Genomic DNA, 22,618 nt, shown 5'->3' on the forward strand with positions numbered 1-22,618 from the left:
AGAAAGGCTTGGAAGTGTGAGAACAAAGGCTTTTCCTTTTCCTTAGAAGTTGTGTTTGAGTATAAAGGACGCATGAATATTTTCATTTTTTATTATTTTAGCATCATATAAAATTTGTATTAATTGATTTAATCTTTCAAAACTGAAATTTTATCTACATGGTTTCATCCCGAAGCTTAGCTTGAGCCTGTAGTTAAAGCGTACCGAGAAGTGCCTACAGCATATGAGGCTCATACACTCCAGACAGATCAATTTTAGTGATTTTAGAATCCAATTTGACTATCTCTGTTGCTTGTATTTTACCCGAGCTGCTGGTTTGGAAAAAGTGCTGGAATGTGTCTCAAGAACAGTTTATCATAGTTTTCTAGCCTCATATCAACATAGATTTGCGTAAGAGTGTAGGTTTCACCGATAAGCCATGCACACTCTGGTGGTTTATGTAGACAAATTTGTTTTTTAACTACAATTGAATTTTGTTAGCTATTTTTTAACTGCTTGCCAACGGCACGGTGGTGATCTTGCCCGTACTTTAGTTGATGGCAATGCTACTTCGTCCCTGGCCACCTTGAGACTCGCGGGTGGGCTCCTGGCTTCGGTAACTACAGCACCCTCAGCAAAACGGAAATGCAGGACCCTTGGCTCAAAAAGGCAGGAAACACAAATGCCCTTAAATGTCCTAAAACACATAGTGTTTTCCTTTTCTTCTGCAGTTTCTCTCTCAATTTGTTGTGGCATTTTTTATTGGCTGTTTGTTGTCATTTCAAGTAAGGAAATATTAAATTATTAGTGTGAATTTTATCATTTCTATCTAAGTTGTGCAATGTCAACTTTAACTGTAAATATAGGAGCATTTGACGTGCATGCAGACTCACTGAAGTTAAACGACACTAGTAGCTTGTTTAAACATTTGTATTTTATTCTTGCCAGAACAGGGGACGTACTGCACAATGAACTCAGTGTTTTTCTCCCACTTCTTGGTAGACACATACCCTACCAACACTTGCTTCTTCTGATTCATGGCAGAGCCAGAAAGGACTAAAAGGAAAAAGGACTATGGATTGCCCCATCTTTTCCTTCCTTTTTCTACCATCATTTTAACCTAAGTGGTTGGCTTGCAAGAGAGTCAATGAATGACTGGGCTCCTTGCTTGTTCTTAGGACACTGCTGCCTTCTTGTTATGTCCGAAGCAAGTTCAGGTGCACATGGGAAGCGTGGTCTGTCAGGGCTCTCAGCGTCTCTGCTGCTCCGCTGGGGACATAACACACTTACACGCTGTGCTTGCACTGAGACTCTTGAAAATCCCACGCATTGTGGTTTCAGTGGCATTTTATGCTCCTGGGACATCGCTAACGCTCTATGAAATGGGACGGCAAGGAGCAGCAGACACGCAGACTGTGTTTCCTCTGCACAAGTGTGTTTTCCATCATCCCATGGGTTTCACTCACAAAACAGTGTTTGTTTGTTTTTTTAAGATTTGTTTATTTATTTGAGAGAGGGCGAGTGTGCGCTAGTGCGTGGGAGCTGGGAACGGTGTGGAGGGCGGAAGACAAGGGGGCGCAGAGCCAGCAAGATTGAAACCTGAGCTGAACCCAAGAGTCCGACCCTAACCCACTGAGCCACCCAGGCGCCCCCAAAACAATGTTTAAAGATAAGACCATTAAGAACTTTGAGGTGGCGATAACAGCATGATGTCAAGTATGCACTGAGCTCTGTGCTGTTGCACAGGCCGCGCACCCGTGCAGCTGGCTCTGAGTGCGATAGTGGAACTAGAGTGAAGGGGATTGTGACCAAAGTGTCATTTGGACGCGTATCTGCTACAATGTACTGATGTCTTGATGACTTATTCACATCCGAAGCGCACATTTTTTCCTCTGCCGTGGAATGAGGGACACCTTCATTGGAGAGTAAAGGGGAGACTCCGCATCGCCCATCACAGTGCACAGGGTTTTCGACTTCGGACTGATGCCCAGACTCGAGACGCACCTCTACCCTCTTCTCTTATTTAGGAGCACACAAATGGAATTCTAGTTCAGTATCAGGCTGTACTCATGGAGGGACGGCATTCACTAAGCGCAGGCAAAGAGCCAAGTCATATTACAATAAACAGACCTTTTAATGCCGTTCAGTAATGAGCTCTGATGAGCATGATAGACTGATTCTTTTGAATCCGGCTTCTTCTCTATATCCTAAAACGTCGAGCGGCCTGTTTTAGCTCCCAGGACCCAGGCTGATCTCCGGGCCGTCAGACTCACCCTCTACTGTGTTCCTCACCGCGGTACTGACGTGGTTTGTAGAGCCTGTACCCAGTCTAGGTGCTCCTTACCTAAAGCATGTTGCTGGATCTCAGTGTCCTTAATGGTCTGACCCTGCCTACTGCTCCAGCCTCCAGAGGAGCCCGTCACCCTTCAGACAGCGTCCAGTATTTAAATACATTTGCTCTCTCATATCTATCTCTCTCTACTGCCTGGAAAATTCGACCCGGTTGTCTTTGCCTGTTCTTGTCCTACTTGTCTTTTAAGAATTGTCTTAGTTCATCTATGTGTTCATTTACCTGTTCACTGACTTATTCAGTAAATACTTGCTGAGCGCCTGCGACATGCCAGGTGCTCTGCTAGAGTTTGGGGACACAGTGATGGGTAAGAACAGAGCCAGCCCTGACTTGGGGGACGCTTAGTCTCAGGAAGTACAGGTAGATAATACCTGTCCAGTGTTCTTACCATAAGCATGTTTGCATAAGCACTTTCTCAATGAATAACTAATTAGCCATAAGATAATTTTGGTGTAAAAGATAAAAGCATGAAAAATGAGATGGACATTCGTTAAAAAGGACATAACAAAACATGAAAATGAGTAACAAAATTTAAAAGACTTTATTGTAAAATATGAAATATTAGAACCCATTTAAAATATATTGCTCAAATAACTATATTATTTTGTGAATTGTATCTGAACCCTTACCTTTAAGGCCTTTCATTCATAGTATTATACACCTGTAGGGTTTTTTGCTTATTAATTTGTCTCATTTTTAGCATGTTGCTTTTTCTTTTTTCACTGAAATGTCTTCATTCATTAAGAGAAGTATCAGTTTCCAAACACTGGAATGCATATTTGCAATTAAGTTCGTACTGTGTTTTGAAAGTCAACACTGTTTGTTCTCAGCATACTGTCACATGTCCAGTGATAGGCATTCCTGAATCCTGTGGGAGATGTGGGTCCAAAACTCTACACCACTGTACAGACCATCATCAGGGCTAAGATGTACATAAGAGAAAAAGAGGAGTACTCTCTCCATGGAGAAATCAAACCAAACTGTCAACCAGTTGTTTTTTGTTTTTTGTTTTTTTCTTATCTTTTATGGCAAATTTGACTTATGGCCAATTAGAAAGGTAGGGAACACATTTGCAAAGATGCTTATGGTATAAACACTATCTACAACCCAATAATATGTGCTTTCTTATTAAAAGTCATACAAATATAGTGCCCAAGTCAATAACCACTTTGATGAGAGCGACCAAGGAGAGATGCTGTGTGAGATGGGAACACATCCATCCCACACAGCGGGGGGATGTGGGGAACCCCGGGACAGGCACACGCGCGTGTTTGCGTGGGAGGGCGCGGAACATTCCGGCTGCACGAGAAAGTTCAAGTCAAGAGACAAGAAGACAGGTGAGGGTCAAAATGTAGTACACAATTTCCATCACATACTGATATGTTTGAAATCAGAACTCCGAAGTGCCGAGTGAGCGAGTGCTTTCACACCTCTTGGTGCCTGAAGCATACACGGATTTAAACCCGGACCTGCCCGTGCCCCCCCTGACCGTTGCTCACTGTGTCATTCCCTCTCCTGGAATCCTCTCAGGAGTGGATACTCCTGGTCTCTCCCTCCTACTCCCTCCAAACCTGCACGTCAACTTTGCTAGCCCGGCCTCCACTTCCAGCAACGGGTAAGCTCTGATGCTTTAAATTGCAGGCGCTTTCTCACGTGTCTCGGCGGCGTAGCCCTGCTGCTGCTCTGCTCGTGCGGACCTTCGGGCTCTCCAGCAGCGGCCTGAAGAGCGTCAGCCCTTCCCCCGCGAGGCTCGGGCTCCGGTCTGCTGGCCAGGCTCACCCCCGAGCTCGGTTATGGAAGGATCCTGGCCTTCCTGCCTGCTCTCCTGTGCCGTCTCTCACCACCTCTGTCTCTCACTGTAGGATTTAACAGCTGCACATTATTTGTGGCTCACAAAAAAAGTCAACATTTGGTTTTTTTCCATACCTCTTGCCCTCGTGATATTTCCTTTCCCTGAAGCACCATAAACCCCTTTCATGTCCTACACGCTTCCGCCCTCCCTGCCCCACCGCACCACCTAACTTCTGCTCGGACCTCCTGTGCTCAGCTCCTCTGGGAAGCGTCCTGGCCACGGGAGCTCCGCTCCTGGCCGGTCTGGGTGCCCGTCCTCCTCCGGCCTTACCATGCCCTGCTCCTTCTGAAGGTGATGTGTTTACCTTTCTTCCTCCTCAGCCTTGGGTGAGATCCAGGAGGGCAAACCAGCCTCTTGTTCACCCGCGTGTCCCCAGGGCCCACTCAGTACCGACGGACCGACCACCACACACTCACACTGCCGCATCTGCTTTGTCGCTGGTCACGGAAGCCCCTTTCCCGAGTTCATGGGAACCTTCCCTACACGGACTACCTAAAAGTCCTCAGAAGCTTTGTGTCCTAAAAGCTCTTCTCCCTGATACTTTCTTTCTTTTTTGCTAACATGCTTTGTGCTCCTTTCCTAGAGCCACCATAACCAAGCACCACAGACTGTGTGGCTTGAACAATTTATTTTCTCACAGTTCTGGAGCCTAGAAGTTTGAAGTCAGGATGTTACAGGGTTAGTCTCTCCTGAGACCTTTTTCCTTGCCTTGTAGATGGCCGTCTTCTCCCTGTGACTTCACATGGTCTTCCTTCTGTGTGTGTCCGCATAGATACTCTTTCTTTTTTAAGAACCAGAGTCATTTGGATTGGGGCCCAGTGACATCATTTTAAATACTTAATCCCCCCTTTTAAAGACCCTAGCTCCAAATACAATCGAATTCTGAGGCACCAGGAGTTAAGACTTCAACGTAGGGGTTTTGGGAGATACAAATCAGCCTTTGAGATGCCTCTTACCCATTGCTGCCCTTTCCCCAAATTTACTGCCAGTCTCCCAGCGGCCCCATCGCAGACAGGCAGGCTGTAGCACCGCTGGATCCCACCTCCCTCCTGTTCAAAGCACCCAATACCTCGATTTGCATCTTTCAGAACCACAACTTTTAGGATTATTTTGGGTATGAAGTTGGCCACCAGTGACATAGGAACTGGGAGAACTAATTCTTCTTTGCGATGTTTTCTCATGCTTGAATAGATGACTTCCCATTTTCATGTTCTTTCCTCTCTTTCCTCAGCTCCTAGAGCATGTAGGGTTCATATCCTCCAAGTAAGTGGGCCACTGTGTGATGTAGCTGTACGTCTTGGTTTCGACATTCCAAAGAGATGTATAATATTTTTGGTAGTGCTGATTTGTTTTCAAATACATTGCCTTATATGGATCTTCTTTAAAAAAAAAATACAAATTATATACTATACTTCTTGTTGCTGAAGAGCTAGAACCCCCAGGAGGTCACACAACAAGTAAGTGTCGCAGCTGTTCTCAAGTAGGGGGCCAGGCCTCTTCACTACATCATTGTTATCTTATTTACAAGGTCCTAGAGCCAGACATAGCTTCATTTTATAAGCATTTACTTTTATGAGCCTATGCTTATTTTATTAACTCATAATTTATTACTTCTTAAAAATCTTGCTTATTTTATAGACTTTATATGTTTTATTTTAAATAAATTTAAAATTTATAATTACGATTTATAATATAAACTTTTGACTACTTTTTAAAGTTAAAAAATAAATGTACCTATTTAATCTTATTGAATAAACTTGTACTGTAGCTCTTTTATTGTAGTTTAAGCTTTTATAATTGTAAGAATCTATAATTGTTATAATTTTTATTGAAAACTTTACAAACCTTTATATTACTTATTAGTATTTCTTTACAAAAGTGCTTATAAACTTAGCACGGAGCTAAGTTACATGCTCAGAGGACAATTTGGTGACCAACAAAGGGGAGGAAATCTATTTATTAAATCATAATAGAGGGGCAAAGATATCTGATGTTTCAGTCTGAGGAGGACATAAAGAAAGAGTAAAATAGGGCGTTTGTTACTCACATGAAAAATATTAACATTTTTTATGGACTCTTCTTGGCTGAGGCAGAATTTCAGTTAAGTCCTCCAGGTGAGCTGATGGTGTAGGTACCATCCTGTTTCGTGTTTGGGGAAACTGAGGCTTGTCATGACTCAGCCGCTGACTCAAGATCTCAAAGCAAGTTACGGAGCTGGAAGCCGATCGCGTGCCTCTGACTCCGTGCTTCTTGTGTCACTGTGTCACAAGTGGAGAACTTACAGGACAGAGACATAGTCAGCAATTACTCACTGAAACCGGGGATGTGCTGCGCACAGACCTCGAAGCCCAGGAAGCCTATAAAAGGGGCGTTGCTTCGCTTCTGCCGGTCATCTGACACGGAGTTACTCACGCCCGTGGGCCTCAGTGTCCTCATCTATAAATATGTGGTTAATTGCGGCATCTTCCGTATAAGTTTGTTGTATAGAAAAAAGAGTCGTGGGTGTGTGTGTACCCACGCGTACATTCATGGTAAATGCGCGTTGTAGCCGCGTGAGCCAGTCTGATCCTTTCGAAAAACAAGAATTGGACGGAATAGAACGAATAAGAGCTATAAACGTGTCCATATCCCCGGCTCAGGAGCCCTACTCCTGGAAACATATTCTGAGGAAATGATTCAAAAGACCAAAGAAAATGTGTAATTGCACAGGTATTAATTATAGGAAAAAGTAGGTTGGTTCCTCAAAAACTAAACGCAGAGTTACACTATGATCTAGTATTTCCACCCCTTGGTGCATAATCAAGGGAATGAGAACATATATCCCTACAAAGACTTCTTCATAGATGACCTCTTCATAACAGCCACAAAGTAAGAACAACAAATGAAGAGGAGATCAATAAAATGTGGTCTCTCCCTACAATGGGGTGTTCTGGGACAGTGGAAAAAGATGGAGTACTGATCCGAAGTACAGCATGGATGGACCTTGAAAATAGTATGCCGACTGAAGGTCAGGAAGGACCGCATAGTACATGATGCCACTTGCATGAAATGCCCAGAATAGGCACATATACAGAGAGAGAAAGTGGACTAGTGGTTGCCCAGGGCAGGAGTCAGGGGGGAGGGCAACAGGAGCGATGCTGAATGACTGCGGAGAGGTAAAGCCTTTCTCTAGGTGGGGGACAATCACCTTGTGGAGTTGGCTGTACACTTCTGCGGGTATACTGGAAGATGCGGAGTTGTGCACTTTAGCTGGGTGAATGGTACGTTACGTGATTTGTTTCAATACAACTGTTTTAAATTTTTAAAAAGTAGAGGGAAAATGGAAATAATAAAAATAACCCCAAGATATCGAATTCGTTATACTCTACTTTGTTGAGGGAACATTATGTAGTCAGTAAATACAGTAAGTGCAAAGACTGTGTAACAACACAGAAAATGAGTGATGTGATGTTGGCTGGAGAATGTATGAGAGTGTGATGCCCGGTGGTGTTGGAGCAAAATATACATGCATTTGGGTATTTGGATAAAGGCTGGCAGGAAACTCAGACACAAGCATATGGTGAAGGGAATGTGCCTCTTTCTTTCCGGAGTCCCATTAATGTTCTTGAATGTCTCAAAAGCACTTGTTTTAATGTTCTTTGGAATGGTAGCCTTGTGGTAGGCACAGGTGCTACTGAAGATGCATAAAACATAGGAAAGGAAGGAAAAAGCACAAGGGACATTTTAAAAGTCAGCATGTGAAACATCGAAGAAATGGAAATTTAAATGCAAAAATTTAGCAGAGCATTTAGGGGAAGTGGGTACTGAGGGAAGTGCGTACCGACAGGGCGGCCTCCTACAGGATTCCTCCCAGAAAACGTAAAAACTGGCCTGCTTGGGAGGACGTTGCCCCTGTGATTCTATGCCTGCAAGTTTTGAAGGCAGAGGATTTTTCATATGCTGGAGCCGGTGGAGGTCTGTGATAATAACCCAGAAGGAAATAGGAAAACTTAGCAGTACACACAGTTTACTTCAGTTCACCAAAATTGTACTTGAGTGTGGAAAAAGGGAGGAAGTCTGGTTAAGCCTAAGTGAGTCAACATTTAATGACCCTCCACCCACGTCTCCTCCCTTCCCAAGGCCACCTCACCTCTGCAACTGGGTGCTTGACCCTTGCAAGGAAGGAACTCCAGCTGGGATGGGCGGGGTGAGCCCAAATCCCTGTTGGTTGGCCTCAACTCTCAGGTTCGGGGCCAGAGAAAGCAGGAGCCAGAGCAAAGGTGAAGACCCTGATCGTGTCCCTTCCCCAGAACTTTCTCCTCCCTGGGTTCCCACTGCATGTTTGCAGTGTCACATTTCCTTCAGCATCCTCGGTTCCAGAAGCCACTCATGACTTTTGTGAGAAGCAGCTAAAGTGCCGTGTCAGCAGTTCTTTAAAAGCACTCCCAAGTTCTATTTACTCCAGATAGATAATGGGGACAGGGTAAGGCTGGACCGAGGCAAGGCAATCTTTAAATTAAGCTCTGCTTCCACCTCAAAATGGAACCCATTGTTCCTAGCCCCGAGGTATGGGGAGGAGGGGGGAGACGCCCAAATTTTCTGTGGAGTGTAAAATCGAGATTTCTGAGGGAGGATGCATTCTTTCCCTCTAGGGTTATTAGGTTCGTTCGAGCTGCGCAGAGACGCAGCCTTAAGTAGATGCCGTCTGGATGGATCCCACCGTTCAGTTCACTGGCTGAGCCCGCCGGTGATCCGTGTGTCGACATTAAAATCCCAGACTATTTCTACCCTTTAGCACCAGGAGTTGCTCTTATATTTCAGGCACCGGGGTGAGCCCTGAAGGTTGTAATTACAGTCCGAGTCCTTAACCACTTCTTTCGTCTCCCTTCAGGAATTCAGTCTTCGAGCAAAGACACCTCGTGTCTTTCCCGTGGGTTCTCCGAGCAGTTCTGGGCTTCTCAGAGGCGCTCAGAAGTTGTTATGTAAAGAAGATGAGGGCAGTGAGGGCCCTCTTTCTGCAGAGAGCCCCCTGAGGCTTGAACAGCTTTTCTCTAATTCTCTATTATTCTACTTTGTCCAAGTCCATCCTCAGCACCCGTCCCCACATGTAGCAAGTGGTGAGTTCGATGTGGAACGGCGGCCACACCAGCCGCCGAGCCACTCAGCCACCCAAAGAACAACCACCACCACCAAACCCGTGTGGAGATCCTGAAATGAGGAAGGGATACGGGGGCAGAGAGACACTGGTTAATAAAAACCGTATGGCCATCATTACTCTGTTTTGCATATGAACCCATGATTTCAGAAATTCCTTTGTATGTATGGCCCAGAATCATCACAATTTTCCCACCAAGCCAATAATTTCTAGGTAAGAAATCTATGTTTTGCAGCTGCTGGGCTGTTCTAGTCTTAACTATACCCAGTGCAAACGCATCAAGGGAATCTTTAGTCTAAGGAAAATCAGGTTGCACAACAAGCTGAGAAAACCAGCTACACGTCGCCATAGCAACTGGACCCGTATCAGAGCGAAGGGCAGAGTTCTTCAGACTCACCTCCTGAGTCTGCAGATCGGCTTCCTCGAGACAGAATCACGCGTCCTGATCATCAACACTGAGCCAGTTATTTTCGTTAAAAAAAATAAAGTTGTAGTGTCATCGTCGTGTCAAGTAGATCTATTTTGTTGGCCTTTTCTCTGGTGCCATTCGGTGCATTTTTATCTTTGGAAGGTGGGGTGTGGTAATGGGATCCTTTGGAAATTTCATTCATGGATTCAGTAATACGAATACGGTTGGGACCTGAGCCAGGGTTTGATAGTAATTAAATTTTGATGGCTGGAATACGACCTGTGAAGCGAGTTGCTTGCTGGTCTTCATTTAACTCCTGAAGGACAAAAATCTGCATCCCTTGGAGTCTAACCACAAGCCCTGTTTTTAGACCCAGGGAAGAAAACACAGGTTTGAATGACTCCTCCTAAGGGTAAACTGCAGGGCTCCTTCCCCAGGAATTACGCTCTGCCTTTCTAGGTCACAGATATCTCCCCGATTAGTTTCAGAATGCCCCGTGAGATGTGTGTAGGCAGCATGAACCACATCTGCAGGCAGAGCCAGCCTGGAGCAAGTAATCACCCAGGATAAGATCATTAGTAACAGCAGGGGTAGAGGGTTCACATCTGTCTGTTGCTAAGACCACTGGAAGCTCTTCCTTTCACTCAAGAAATATGGCCAATTAATGGGCAGCAGGAGGTTGGGGTGGGTCAGTACCTGCTAAGTAATTTTTATAGGTCATTTTTATTTTATGGGGTTATTGGCTCCAAAGTTAAGCTTTTCTATTCCCCCTTTCCTCTTGATGTCTCCTCTAAAAAGACTGAAAAGAGAGTGAAAAATGTGTGTTATGGAACGAGAGCTGGGGGAGGGGTGGAGAGCCCTGGATCTGGAGAGCGCCTCGGAAATACACATTGACTGCAAAGACTAGAACAAGAAAGAGATTCAGCTGGCAAAAAGGAAGATTCTCTAAGAGAAAGTACCTACAGTATGTGCTAGTCTGTACTGGCTGCCACAACAAAACACCATAGACTCAAGGTCTTGTAAACAATAGAAACATAGATCTCACCGTTCGGAGACTGCGGTCTGAGATTAGGGTTCCAGCACTGGTGGCTGAGGGCCCTTTTCTCGGTTGTAGACGTCTCATTGTATCTTCACACAGCAAAGAAGCTCTCTTGGGCCTCTTTTATAAGGACATGAATCCCACCTAAGAGGGCTCTGTCTTCATGACCCTACCAATTCCCAAAGACCCCATATCCTAATACCATCCCTTAGGGATTAGGATTTCAACATATGGGCTTCTGCAGGGACACAAACATTGAGACCACAGCAATACAGAAGACCTGTGCTAGACTGTAAGGATACACTGATAACTGTGACATGAATCTTGTCCCCAGTAGTTCACATGCCCAGCAGATAGTGACAGTCACTCTTATAATGGTCCATGGACTCTGTGGCAGAGAGAAAGGTATCCTGACCCTAGTCAGAAGTAGAGGAAAATACAGTCTACAGATATAATGCAGTCTCTATCAAAATACCAACAGCTCTTTTCACAGAACTAGAACAAATAATCCTAAACCTGTATGGAACACAGAAGACCCTGACTAGCCAAAGCGATCTCAGAAAGAAAAACCAAAGCTGGAGGCATCACAATTCTGTACTTCAAGTCATATTACAAAGCTGTAGTCATCAAAACAGTATAGTACTGGCACAGAAATAGACATAGTTCAGCAGAACAGAACAGAAAGCCCAGAAAGAAACCCATGATGATACAGTCACTTAATCTTCGACAAAGGAGGCAAGAACATGCAATGGGAAAAAGTCTCTTCAACAAATGATGTTGGACCCATTGGACAACTACATGCAAAAGAATGAAACTGGACCATTTCCTTACACCACACATGAAAATAAACTCAGAATGGATGAAAGACCTAAATGTGAGACCTGAAACCATAACAATCCTAGAGGAAAGAATAGGCAGCAACTTCTTTGACATCAGCATAGCAACATTTTTGTAGACATGTCTCCTGAGGCAAAAATAAACTGTTGGGACTGCATCAAAATCAAAAGCTTCTGCACAGCAAAGGAAGCAGTCAAAACAAAAACAAAAACAAAAACAAAAACAAAAACAAAAACAAAGAGGCAACCCACGGAATGGGAGAAGATATTTGCAAATGACAGTACAGACAAAAGGTTGATATCCAGGATCTATAATGAATTCGTCAAACTCTACACAAACAAAACAGACAAACATATCAAAATATGGGCAGAAGAGATGAACAGACAATTCCCTAATCAAGACATACAAATGGCTATCAGACACATGAAAAAATGTTCATCATCACTAGCCATCAGGAAGATTCAAATTAAAACCACATTGAGATACTACCTTACACCAGTTAGAATGGCCAAAATTAGCAAGACAGGAAACAACGTGTTGGAGAGGATGTGGAGAAAGGGGGACCCTCTTACACTGTTGGTGGGAATGCAAGTTGGTGCAGCCTCTTTGGAGAACAGTGTGGAGATTCCTCAAGAAATTAAAAATAGAACTTCCCTATGACCCTGCCATTGCACTCCTGGGTATTTACCCCAAAGATACAGATGTCATGAAGAGAAGGGTCATCTGTACCCCAATGTTCATAGCAGCAATGGCCACAGTCGCCAAACTGTAGAAAGAACCAAGATGCCCTTCAACAGAGGAATGGATAAGGAAGATGTGGTCCATATATACTATGGAGTATGATGCCTCCATCAGAAAGGACAAATACCCAACTTTTGTAGCAACATGGATGGGACTGGAAGAGATGATGCTGAGTGAAATAAGTCAAGCAGAGCGAGTCAGTTATCACATGGTTTCACTTATTTGTGGAGCATAACAAATAGCATGGAGGACATGGGGAGTTAGAGAGGAGAAGGGAGTTTGGGGTAAATTGGAAGGGGAGGTGAACCATGAGAGACTATGGACTCTGAAAAACAATCTGAGGGGTTTGAAGTGGTGTGGGGGGGTGGGAGGTTGGGGTACCAGGTGGTGGGTATTATAGAGGGCACAGATTGTATGGAGCACTGGGTGTGGTGCAAAAATAATGAATACTGTTTTTCTGAAAATAAATTAATTAAAATAAATAAATACGGATTGATGAATCCATATATATTGTAAATAAGACACAAATACCATTGACTTGTGTCTTATTTACAATAGTCCTTAACTGGTAACTGCCCAAGTATTCATCAGAAGGTAAATGGTAATACTGTGTCATGTGTATATATAATACAATACTACTACTAATTGCTACTACAATTAAAAAAATCTGATACACAGTGAGGGGAAAAAAATTTAAAGAGGAAGGAGGGAGGGAAGGAGCAGAGAAAAATAGTGAAATGTTCCCTAAGGAATCTGGGCTGGGCTTAACGGGACGGTAAGGAAATCATAGGCAGGTACCAAGGAAAGGATATTTTAGGAACCAGAAGCCGTATAAACAAAGGCATGGTATGGAGTCTGTTTAAGGAGGACACATGGACCGCGTGCATTGAGTGTGAGTTTAAATTGTGGGACAGGGTTGGAGCTCATGGAGAAAAAGTAAAAAAAGAGCCACATTTTGGTGTTCTGAAAAGCAGCTAGAGAACTTTGGACCTTATCCCACATAGAATTAAAGATTTGAAAACTGGAAGTTTACTGGTGGCTAGTGTTTTTATGCAGTGAGATATCAATAAAGTTATTTTTGTTTTAAAAAGATTCACATAGTTTGATTTTTGTCCTAGGAAGATACCTTAACAGATTAGGCTGAAAATATTTTGCATTTTCCAAATGTCATAAATGGTTTGGTCCTATGTCCTTGTGCAAGGTTAACGGAGTTTGCACAGACTGAACGCAGAAGATGCTCGTGCAAGAAGTGCTGACCCAGGCATTCCAAGTGACAACCCTTACATTTAAGTGCTTGAGGCACTATTGTGAGAAACTGAAAAATGGTTCTCTGCAGCAGAAAACCCAGCCAAGTCCCTGAAACTAATCTCTCTCTCTCTCTGTCTCCTCTCTCACAGGCATGGCGATGGGGACTTGCAGGGCACAGCAGCGTACCTCCAGTCTGCTCTACGAGCCCTCCGACTGAGAAGCCGACTGGCAAAGTAAGAATGGCTCCATTTCTTACCGAACAGTCGGATTCGAACTTGTTGGCTGTTATTTCTTTTTGTCTTGAGCTATTTGGGTGAAATAATCAAACTGATTTCGTAAAAGTGGCTGATAAAATCCAAATCTCGAACTGTTTGGTTGGCCCCAATGTGCCCTTACCTTTGCCCAAATCTTGAACTGAGAGATGTTGACCCAAGAGGCCTGTGCTGCAGCTCCTACCCCCACCCCCATCCTGGTGGCACCCCCCCCACCCCCTGATTCCCTCCAGTGTCCTGGTCTAGGAGCTCTTGGATTTATCTTCCCCTGTTTGTCAGAACTTGTTAGAAGGAAAGAGGATACTTTTAGTAATTTATATTATAGAGGTAAGCAAAACAAAACAAAACAAAACCCCTTTTTTTTTCTACTCCCTTAGGTTTAAAACCTGGGGTTATGCAAATTAAACTGAAAAAAAAGAAGAGAAAATATTTATGACTATGAATAGGAGGCCTTGGTAGAAGAGAAATGGGGACCCAAAGAAGTGGTTCTATTCAGGGCTTACACTATTTTAACAAGAAGCAATAAAATGTGGAGAAGTGACAAGAGAAGGCAAAGGGTCTGGACTTCTCAGCACAGTCTTGGGTAGATTGTGAGAAGGTAGACATATAGGGGAGGTGAATGGCCTCAGAATTATTTGTTACGTTTGTTATGCAAACTCAAGTTGATGCCTTTGCCATTGATAGAATCATGTCTGGTGATGAAGAGTCATCTTACTGGTATGGGCGAGGAAGACACATGTACAAATTGATGTCATCTTTAGAAAGGGAAATTCTTGTCCTGCTTTTAGACAGAAAGTGATGGGGGGGGCAGAGTGCTTTTCCTGCAAGTCTGCTGCTTCTCAACTGTCTTCAGCTCAAACTAATTCTTACACCAAACTGGCCTATTCGAGTCCCCCTCAGCGTGTTAGTGTGAATCAGTGCTTCCTCCTGCCAGCGCACTTGTTTCAGCTTCTTGTGGAATAAAAGTCTTTGCTTCTAGAAGAGACAGGACAGGTTTTGCCTGAAGAGCTCCTGTTCTGAACCAGAAATCACACGGAGGAGTGTAACTCGGGTGAGGTGCAGGCTCTCCGGAGCCAGCCTGCCCGGGGTCGAATCCCAGCTGTTATGCACTTGCTGTGCGACCTCGAGCCGCCTGCAGAAAGGGCGTCACCGTGACCCCTGCCTCCCAGGACCGGCACCCGATGGTCATTTCTCATAAATCCGTGACAGTGAGTTCTTTATTTTTACCCACCTTGCTCACTCTGTCTCCGAGCGTGCAAGAAATTATGCAGTGAGTTGCATGAGCGACTAAACAAGGACGTGAAAAGCACGGGGGACTTAGGGGAGGCCCACCTGTGACCTGCTTGTGTCGGAAGGAGAAGCAGGAGAAGCATCTGGTGGGGGAGAAGCGGCCGGTGGGGGAGAAGCATCCAGTGGGGGAGAAGCGGACAGTGGGGGAGAAGCGGCCGGTGGGGGAGAAGCGGACAGTGGGGGAGAAGCGGCCGGTGGGGGAGAAGCGGCCGGTGGGGCAGAAGCGGCCGGTGGGGGAGAAGCGGACAGTGGGGGAGAAGCGGCCGGTGGGGGAGAAGCGGACAGTGGGGGAGAAGCGGCCGGTGGGGGAGAAGCGGACAGTGGGGGAGAAGCGGACAGTGGGGGAGAAGCGGACGGTGGGGGAGAAGCCTGACTCTGGTGATGCATCAGGGGCGCTTCCCCAGCGCTCCGGACCAGAGGGACGCGGTCTGAGAAGTGTGTCGCCTTCCTGCCCTCTTCGTGCCACACGCAGTCCTGGGGCTAGGATGGGACAAGCTACTACTGGCAAAGTCGGAAAAGCCCGAAATTTCTTTGAACAGGGCTTCTCTTTCCAGCTTGTAGATGCAGTGGGCAGAGCCCGAGCTTTTTGCGCTTTGTAAAAGGAAAAGAATCTCTTTGCCTGGCAGTTCCTGGCCGTTTTGACTTGGTGGCAAGTCCTGCCCTCGGCAGCTGTGTGCAGGGCGTGAGGTCTGGGCCGAGGGCACCTCTCCCTCGGGCCGTCAGCAGGACTGATGTGTGCAGGCACCGTGGGGGCGGTCCCAGCGTCTTGGGACTGAGTCCTGTGCTTTGTGTCCACTGAGGTCTGGACTTCCCTCCGCGGACTTTAGGTCCAGTGGGACGAGTGTCGTTTGGCCCAAAGAGGAAAACGACAAACACACACGCTACACTCGCAGGCTGTGTTGGCCGCTGCCCCCAGCCCCACCTGTCTGACTCTGTTTCTATGGGTTCTACAATGACCGCCACTTTGTCGGTGGGGACAGAAAGGACCCATTGCAAAGGCTCGGGTCAGAGGTCAGAGTCTTGGAGGGACGTCTTTGGGCTAAGTTTCAGGCCGTCCAGAGCCAGTTCTGAGCGGCGCCGGTGTCTCCCGAGGCCGGATCAGCACCACTGACAGCGGCACAAAAGGGACTTTCGGATGCTCTTCTGCGAGCAGGAGGTCACGGGCAGTAAAGCCACTGGGTCTGCGCTGGCGGTTCTCCGGCGCCCCTCCCGCAGCAGGGCAGCCCCTCCGCGGGAGTCTGTGCGGGGACCCCAGGACTGCGGGGTCGGTGCAGTGGGCTCGCCCTTCCGGATTCGCTTTCTCTTCTTCTCTCATGGCTCTGGCTTCCGGGCTCCATACACCGGCCGTGAGGGACGCTAACGAATTCGTTCCGCAATCACCTGTTTCCCATTCACCCCAGGGGGAAGACGACGCCGAAGATGCAAGCTCTGGTCATGGGGGTCGAGGCAAAGTAGTGTTGGGGTGAGTGATTGAAGTCTACGGTGACTCTGCCCAGGGCCCAAACTCTCCCTCGAGGTCAGGAAACTTTCTGCTGGGCCTGCATGCTGGGCCCAGACGCGGTCCCTGCCGCCCGGATTACTGTGCCCTGAGCTGAACCAAGGACCGGTGTGTCCTTGCTGTGGGAGAAGGAAAGCTGTTATGAAAACCCCAATGGGTAACGAAGAACTCCAAAGTGAGCTCATGATAGAGAAAAAGGGCGTTTCGGAACCAACTCCAATCTCACAATTAACGATAACTCTTCATTAGTGGTGGTGATTAGAGGGGGAGAAGGGAGGAGGAAAACCTGTGGAGGGAGCGGAGACCCCGGGGTGATCGCGGGGCAGCAGGAAGGGAGCGGAGACCCCGGGGTGATCGCGGGGCAGCAGGAAGGGAGCGGAGACCCCGGGGTGATCGCGGGGCAGCAGGAAGGGAGCGGAGACCCCGGGGTGACCGCGGGGCAGCAGGAAGGGAGCGGAGACCCCGGGGTGATCGCGGGGCAGCAGGAAGGGAGCGGAGACCCCGGGGTGACCGCGGGGCAGCAGGAAGGGAGAGGAGACCCCGGGGTGATCGCGGGGCAGCAGGAAGGGAGAGGAGACCCCGGGGTGATCGCGGGGCAGCAGGAAGACAAGCTTGGAAAGTGCCATGATCCGTTCTCAGATCGAGAGAGCTCCGTGTTTTATTTCCCATAACTGGAGTCAGCGCCTTTTGAATGGAGCATACAGATTTATGAAAATAAAAATGCAAATGTTAAAAATATGTGTCTTGGGATTTCCAGGGGATGACCCGGCAGCTTTGTCTTCCTTCCCTTTGCAGCTGCTAAATACTGTGTTGTGAAAGCTCCAGACGAACGTACTCCCCCAAACCCCACAATGCTATAACTAGCGGACCTTCTTTGTAATTTATAGCAGATACTCTGGAGAATGAATTAAAATAAACTGCTTTTTAGTGTATTTGACCGTAAACATGTTGCCCCAAGAGGTTGCACAAGCTAGCAATAAATGCGAGAGGGATTTCGGGATTTCAGTAAATTAATGGCATATCCAAAGTGGGCTGTGGAAAGGCGGTAAGACGCAGATGATGGAGACAAGAGTGGGGACTTGGGGGAGATAAGTAACATTGGACGGCGACGCGACATTTAGCTTTCCAGGCTCTCCCACAGAGTTCTCATTGATGCTACTGGTAAGACAAGAGACTGGGCTGAAGGAGTCGTGATTTCGGCCCAGCGAGCCTTGTGGAGATCACGCCAAGTCAAAACAACCTCGGGAAGTGCCATGACCTTGGCAAACGGAGCAGAATACATAAGCAGCCAGAGGAGCCGTTCTTAGGTCAAGGAGCTGCCCGTGACCGTGGCTATGCCAACCTGCCTTTCTCAAAAGGGGTTTAGGTGACAGGTAATTGTGTCCCCAGTCAAAAGGAAAGTAACTTTACCAGGTGACTTGATTTGACCAGAGGGAACGGACAGAGAGGCGTCTGAGAGGAGAGCAGTGTCTCTAAATGGAAGGCGGCCCACAAAGCAAACAAAGCTCCCTGGGCGTTCGTATTTCCGGGTGAGGGGAGGGCAGACTGGTGGGGCTGGGTGGAAGTTACTGGATAAACAAGAGATAAAGAGAAAGGAACTGGAGAACGCAGAATCCACAAAATCCAGAGCTGCTTTATTTCAAAGTTGGGAGACATCTGTGGGAGGAAAGGAATAGGTGCCCCTGCAGCAGATTGATCGTTAGCTGCCTTAACCCTGGAGAACCCTTCCTACCAAAGGAAAGTTTAGTGTCGCAAGCAGCGGTCGTTTATTTATTTATTTATTATTGTTTATTTTTTGGGTCTTTTAATTTTTTTTGATTTTTTATTATACTCAGTTAGCCAGTATAGAGTATATCATTAGTTTTTGAGGTAGCGTTTGACGATCCGCTAGTTCTGTATAACACCAGTGTCCGTAATGCTATGTGTCCTCCTTATTACCCATCACCCGCTGCCCGACCCCTGCCCCTCCCTTCTGTAACCCTCAGTTCGTTCCCTCTCCTCTCTCTGGAATCTCTCATGGTTTGTCTCCCTCTCTGATTTCTTCCCATTCTGTTTTCTCTCCCGTCCACTGTGGTCCTCGGTGCTATTCCCATGTTCCACATCTGAGTGAAGCCGTTTCATAATTGTCTCTCTCTGCTTGGCTTATTTCGCTCAGCAGAATCCCCTCCGGTCCCGTCCATGTCGGTGCAGATGGTGGGGATTCACCCTTTCCGATGGCTGAGCAGTACTCCATAGTGTATATGGACCACATCTTCTTATCCGTTCGTCGTTGAAGGCATCTCGGCTCCTCCCACCGTCTGGCTATTGTCGACGTTGCTGCTATGAGCCAGAAAAGACCCTGAATTTCCGGGGGAAAGTTAAAAAAGAAAACCAAAGCTGGGGGTGTCACGATACCTAACTTCAAGCTGTGTCACAAGACTGTGGTCGTTTGAAGACTCGTCTTCTAAGGCAGGGGCCATTGGGAATCACTGAATGTTACATCGTGATGTGGTGGCTGCGTCTGGATAAACAGCACCTGTTCCGTGAGAAGCTCCTTGGCATTAACACTTAATATTTAGGGCTCTCGGTGACCCAAGAGGATGGAGAAGCCAACCCACAAAATTGTCTGTGGCCTATTGCTGCTTCCAAAAAACACCAAAGCACACCGTTGCAGTTACTACAGTTGTAGATGAGCATGATTTTAATTCTTTGATCCTGGGCTGATTTGACCGGATCTCTCTCCACACACTTACCTTCTGGTCAGGGAGGCGAAACGCATTAAGCTAAGTATTTCACTTCTAGAGCTTTTTGGAACCAGGTGAAGGAGACTTTGGAGTGAAGGGGTCAGTTTTCTTCTGAGATAATGGAAATTTTGGTAGGGGTATGTCCAGCTTAAAGGCATATTTCCAGCTTCCCCTGCAGCTAGATGTGTCAACACGAGGAGACTATAGGCAAAGGGATGTGAGTAGAAGTGATGAATGCGACTTCTGCGTTACACCTTTCACAGGAAAGCCATGTCCCCCTTGCGGTCCGGAACGCAGGTGTGATAACTACAGCAAGAAGAGCCACATTAGACCAAGAGAGGATGGCAGAGAAGCAAAATTGAAGAGTTAAGGTCTCTGACTGCTGGTGTTCAGCCTGCGATTGCCTGAGACAGAAATCCACCCCCGTCTTGTCTACACGACCGTTCTGGCCATGTTGCCCCAGTGTACCGCTGGACGGGGGGAAGAGGTGGCGTGCCCTGTGGGGAGTCACCTCGAATCTCGTGAAGGCAGGAGGAGGCAGCGCCTGGTACACTAAACATCCGTTACAGGAACGAACACGCCCCGCTGCGAAGACCATCCCCCACACCGAGCCTGACGAGGAAGGGGAGACACGCACATGAAGTTCTGTCTCTGCGGACTAGGTGATGAGCGGGATTCTCATCTCGTCCTCGTGGGGGACGACGCCCTCCACCGAGAACCTCAGCTGAGAGCCCTGTCTGAATTCCCAAGGCTGTAAACCCAGATATCTAGCACACACTGAATTTCGGAAAAGTGCTCCCTAGACCTGAGGCAAACCGCGCTCCGGTGAAAAGACTCCCACAGAGGTCCTGCGGTGGAACCCATTATCTGATCAAGGAACGTTTCTATTGATACTCATTGTACGTCGGAGCTGTCACCAGTCTGAACCGTTCATAAATATCTCTCTGCTGTATTTGACATAATACTCTCTGCTTCCATCATCGGAGAGAGGTTTGGGTTCCCTGGGGGCAGACATTCTGGACTCCAGGTTTTGCTCTATCACACAGGGGTTCTTGGGTAGAGTGGATTGTTACCTCAAACCTCATTCTAGCATCATTCACTTTTAATTTAACGTAAAATAACACGATTTTGATTTAATAAATGAACCTTCTGAAACTTCGACGCACACTGGCGTCCCTGTCATTCAGTCCCAGCCTCACGACGCCGGACACGGTTCCGAGCACGTAGCAGGCAGGAAGTGTTCCGCGACGGATGGGTGAGTGAATGTGGAATTAAAATTGCTCACCTCCACCCCGAGCTGCGAGCAAGCTGTAATCTTTTCGCTGATGGAGGGTCTTGCCTTGGTGTTGATCTGCTCACTGATGAGGTCACCGCTGAGAGCCGCAGTGGCTGTGGCAATTTGTTCAAATGAGACAATGATCAAGTTTGCCACATTAATCGGCTATTTTTTTTTTCTATTTTACACATGATTTCTCTGGAGCATGCCATGCTGTTGGATCGCATTTTACCCACAGTGGACCTTCCTTCAGGACTGCAGTCAGTTCTCCCACACCCTGCTGCTGCTTCCTCCACCATGTTCATGGGACGGTCTAAAGCCTGGGTTGTCCTTTCCACACGGCGTCGTCACCAGGAGCAGACGCGATCTCGGAAACCACCGTCTGCTCGTCAGCAGCAGCTGCTCGTCGGTTAGAGTGTGGTCGTGGCCGCGATTCGGACGTCTCTCGGCCCCACTTCTGACCCTCGTCCACTCCTCTTCCCACCACGTCGGCAGGGACCTCCTCCGCTGAAGTCTGAAACCTTTACTTTGTAAAAAACTAGTATTTGCATGCACATATTAAATAATCAGGGGAGGAAAATATATCCCTTGAATTTAGATTCTTGGATTCCCACTATCACACCAGCACAAGCTAGACTGGAATTTGGGTTCATTGGCAGGAGTCCACCTGGGTTAGCGATGCCGCCTGACGCACAAGGACAAGAAGTCTGTCCGTCCCCCCTTCCCAACAGACTAAAGGGCCCCATAAATACGTTGGATAAGCTCTAAGGAGCTGTAATAAGAGTGAACAAATAGGCTCAAACCAATGGCTGTTCAATTATGTTCTCCCGTAATCATATAGAAATATATAAATGTCAGCTCCCCAGACCTACAAAAAATAAATGAAATATGAACAATTAATATCTGGGGCGCCTGGATGGCTCAGTTGTCAATCGTCTGCCTTCGGCTCAGGTCATGATCGCAGGGTCCCAGGATAGACCCCGCATCGGGCTCCCTGCTCCTCGGGAAGCCTGCTCTCCCTCCCCCACTCTCCCTGCTTGTGTTCCCTCTCTCACTGTCTCTCTCTGTCATAAATAAATAATAAAATCCTTTTAAAAAAAAGAATTCTTGCTTATAAAGATTTTATTTATTCATGAGAGAGAGAGAGAGAGAGAGGGCACCAGCTGGGGGATGGGAGAGGGAGAAGCAGGCTCCCTGCTGAGCACAATAGGGGCCCGACCCCTGGGATCATGACCTGAGCCGAAGGCAGATGCTTAACTGACTGAGCCACCCAAGCGCCCCTGTAGAATATACTTTATTAGGTTTACAAAATCCATCCATTCAGAAGCAGGTAAATGCCTGTACACTACAAAAATGGGAAACAACAGAGTTAAAAAAAATTCTTATTCTGATCTTTCCTTACAACTTACCTATAAAGTCTGAACCATACAGTACGACACGTATGGACTAAAGGTACAGCTACACTGGGATGCACTTGATGCTTAAATATGACGTCATTGTTTTGTTAGCAGCACACACGGACAGATCAGCAGACCCTCGCCGCTGGGGACTGTGCCGTTATCAAGGTCATGGAGTCATATTTGTATTACAGAACTCTGCCGTTTGTTCTTCCTTGTCTCTGGGTGCTGACACTTTTCCATTAACGCTGCCCGATTTCTCTCCCAGAGCCGAACTGAAAAATATCAAACGGAACTTCTGATAGGAAATGCGTGGTAGACAGCCTGGTCTGTTATTGACAGAAAAAGAAACTTCAATTTGTCCCGCATGGAAACTGGGGGAAAAGATGATCTAAGACTGAGATTGGATACATAACTCTCTACTCACATAGATCAGAAAAAAAAATACCACTAAACTCTGAGAAATAGCACTGTAGAATTATCAGCAGAATTAATGTAGAATTTCTACAGGTTTGCTACCTTCCCAACACTGTAGGTTCCCTTGAGAAAGCCATAGGAAGCCCTTCTTGAAAA

The 22,618-nt window shown here is 46.8% G+C and overlaps 1 protein-coding gene across 2 annotated transcripts in view; it reads left to right on the plus strand.

Annotated features, from left to right (window-relative positions):
- Positions 1-22,618, plus strand: part of RASGEF1B (RasGEF domain family member 1B) — a gene marked incomplete at its 3' end in the record, with an annotated part of 333,562 nt that overhangs the window by 170,989 nt on the left and 139,955 nt on the right. For both annotated transcript variants that reach the window (XM_082726496.1, XM_082726497.1), the window contains exon 2: positions 13,739-13,822. The remainder of the gene's footprint in view (positions 1-13,738; positions 13,823-22,618) is intronic.

The sequence above is a fragment of the Mustela nivalis genome (genome assembly GCF_964662115.1).
Source record: "Mustela nivalis genome assembly, chromosome: 4".
Lineage (NCBI taxonomy): Eukaryota > Metazoa > Chordata > Mammalia > Carnivora > Mustelidae > Mustela > Mustela nivalis.